We start from the raw sequence: 3,230 nt of genomic DNA, 5'->3' as shown, positions 1-3,230 counted from the left end.
GTTTCTCTGTAGCTTTAAAGCCTGTCCTGGAACTAGCTCTTGTAGACCAGGCTGGCCTCGAACTCACAGAGATCCGCCTGCCTCTGCCTCCCAAGAGCTGGGATTAAAGGCGTGTACCACCACTGCTCAGCTAGGAAAACCTCTCTTAAAGGAGCTGCCAGCAAGCAGAGCCCATTCAAAAAAAAATGCAGCTAAATTTTGTTTTTTAGTGTCTAGAATTCCTTTCCAAGCCCTTTAAGATGTTATGTGAATTTAGTCAACCATGTTGGAGTGTCAATTTGTAGTAAGGAGGCCACTTATTTGTTTCCTGGCTACCCAGACTCCTGAAATAACCACACAGAAACTGTATTGATTATATCAGTTTGGCCAATTACTTAAGCGTATTGCCAGCTAGCTCTTACATCTAGAATTAACCCATCTCCATTATTTTATATTTTACCATGGGGCTCATGGCCTACTAGTAAGGTTTCAGCGTGTCTGTCTCTGACGGGTGGCGCCATGGCTTCTCCTTGACTCTGCCTCCTTTCTCCCAGAATTCAGTTTAGTTTTTCCCCCACCTAGCTTTACTCTACCCTATCACGGGCCTAAGACAGTTTCTTTATTAACCAATGGTATTCACAGCATACAGAGGAGAATCCCACATCCACATCAGAGAGGGATACTCTAAAATGACAAGGCAAAGGTTTGTGACAGGCAAAGATATGCTTGCCTCTGGCTTGTTGGCAAAAGTCACGGTCTCAGCAGAGTGCAAAGTTATAGAGAAAGCAGGTTTGAGATGTGACTCAGTAGCAGAGCATTTATTTAGCCTGTCTGATACCCTAGGTTCCAACTTCAGCACTGGAAAACAATAAGTCCAAAATCAAACAGATAAAAATAGTCACCAATTTGGAAATAAAAACAGACCATTTTGAACCACTTCACATGATGCGCATGTGGGAGAACTGAAGAACGGAAGGAAAGGGACAGGTTAAGAGTTTCAAAGTAAGGTTCTCTTGCACCAGGAACTCGGGTCTGTGGAGCCCTAGTCCTTTCCCTTTCCCAGCAGTTGTCCTTTCCACACTCAACACTGTCTCCAAGTTGGGAGCCCCGATTGCATCAGTGTTGAGCTGGGGAGGTACAGTAGTCAGCCTAGGCCAGAGACCTGCAGGAGAGGGTGTCACTTCGCTTCATCAGCACAAGGAGGAAGAGACTGTGACTACAGGTCACCTTCAGACAATAATTCCCAGCGTCAAATGGGTCAAGCGCCACAGCCATGATGGACTGGGATGAAGGCTACTTTCTCATTCTAAAGCCCTGGCTCTTCCCTGAAGCTCCTGTTTCTGGAGCCCAGGTTACTGCAAAGTCTAGATGGTGTGCTGCCTATAAAGCAAACAGACCTCTGTAGTGCTATGTCATTTGTATTTTAATAAATAAGATTTGCCTGAAGATCAAAGAGTAAAACAATCCCCCTGGTCAGCCTTACAGACCAGACAGTGGTAACACACACCTTTAATCCCAGTAGCCACACTAGTTGCCATACAAACTGGGCAGAGCATGCCTCTAATCCCAGTGGTGCACACCTTTAATCCCATCCCTAGAGAGGATTATAAAACGGAAGGAGACAGCTCACAGACACAGTCTCATCCTGAGGCTTCCTGGAGGCAGGATCACCATTTTGGACTGAGGTGGAGGTAAGAGCCAGAGGCTGGCTGTTTTGCTTTTCTGACCTTCAGGTTGAACCCCAATTTCTGTCTTTGGGTTTTTATTAATGTGCTACAGACCTCAGTAACAGATGCGTTTGTCTCTACCCTGTGGTTGTTTCATGGTGCAACTAGGTGCAGAGGTGACTGATCTGCCATACTGTCTTTTGTAAATGCCGCTTATTTTGCAGAGATTTAGCTAACTCCATATTTTTTTTCTTTTTAAGATAGGGTCTCATGTATCCCCGTCTGGCTTTGAACTTGCTATGTAGTTGAAAATTATCTTAAACTTCTGATTCTCCAACCTCTATCCTTAAGAGTTTTGGGGTTACAGGCATGGACATATGGTGGAATTTGAACCCCAAGCAGGACCAATCGGGCCAACTCTCAGTCCCTGGCACTCCTTCTCAACCTCTCTGTGGCACTAGGCCATGTCTTTCTATCTCCTTGGTATGCTGAACATACCTTCAGTCCCTCACACACAGAAACTTTTAAAAAAAATTCTTTTTAAACAAAATTTTGTGTGTGTTTTGATTGCATGTATGTTTAAACACCATATGAGTGCAGTACCCACGGAGGCCAGTAAGGGCATCAGATATTCCAGAACTAGAATTACAGACAGTTGGCAGCAGAAAAGTGGTTACTCAAACTGAGTCCTTTGGAAAAACTGCCAGTACTATAAATCACTGATCCAGCCTCAAAAATCCTCGGGAACTTTTTTAATGGCCTCTGAATAAAGTTAACGTTGCAGGTATATTGTTTAAGAGTCAACGCTTCGTTTTCCCGGCCTATAGGGTGGGTGAAAGGCAAGCAGTAGTCTTCCCAAACCTATGTGTTGCTAGAACCTGAGAAAATTAACAACGCCCAGCCTCCTCCTCCTCCTGCGCCTGCGCGGAATCCTCTGCCTGCCAGTTTCAATTCACATTGTGTCGGTCCGCGCTGAGCGCTCGAGGATTCGGCGCTCGACCATCGTGTGTCAGTCTGCCTTCCGGTTTCCCCCGGGTGTGCCTGCCGAGCGCCGAGCCGCCGATGGCGATGTCTGCCGCGAGTCTCTGAGGGATCTCGGGGGCCCGGAGTCGCGGCCGGAGGTCGAGAGTAGACTGCCGGCCGCGTTTCGGAAGCCGCAGGGCGTGGGGGAGGGTGTCGGCCCGCTCGGAGCCACCACCGAGAAGGCGGCGGTGGCTGAGGTGGGTGTGACGTGTGACTTGAAGCGACGAGGCGCTGGGGAGCTGAGAGGCTCTGCGGGCCTCGACGGCGCGTCCCTGCCCCTGCCGTGTTGCGGGGCGCCCGCAGAGTCGCGGTCCTGCGGGTGCGCGTGACCGTGCGGACCTCTGCGGTGCCCGTGGCTGGGTTTCTTCACGCCAATCCGGATGCGAGGGTTTGCACCACTGGGCTTCTGGTTGCAGCATCGGTTTCTGTGGATTGTGGTGGCGCATAATTAAGTGACTTTATCTTAGGGTCCCCCACTTCGTACATTCATGAAGTCCTGTTATGCCCCCTCTCGTGTGTGTGTGTGTGTGTGTGTGTGTGTGTGTGTGTGTGTGAGAGAGA

The 3,230-nt window shown here is 48.8% G+C and overlaps 1 protein-coding gene across 1 annotated transcript in view; it reads left to right on the top strand.

The window, feature by feature from the left end:
• The first annotated feature begins 2,707 nt into the window (after positions 1-2,707).
• Positions 2,708-3,230, top strand: part of Rbsn (rabenosyn, RAB effector) — a 26,260-nt gene continuing 25,737 nt past the window's right edge. The window contains exon 1 of the mRNA XM_005364900.3: positions 2,708-2,866. The gene's annotated coding sequence lies outside the window, so the exon portion shown is untranslated. The remainder of the gene's footprint in view (positions 2,867-3,230) is intronic.

This window comes from Microtus ochrogaster, unplaced genomic scaffold, assembly GCF_000317375.1.
Source record: "Microtus ochrogaster isolate Prairie Vole_2 unplaced genomic scaffold, MicOch1.0 UNK1, whole genome shotgun sequence".
Lineage (NCBI taxonomy): Eukaryota > Metazoa > Chordata > Mammalia > Rodentia > Cricetidae > Microtus > Microtus ochrogaster.
The sequence above is the reverse complement of the archived record's forward strand: the minus strand, read 5'-3'. Positions and strand labels throughout refer to the sequence as shown.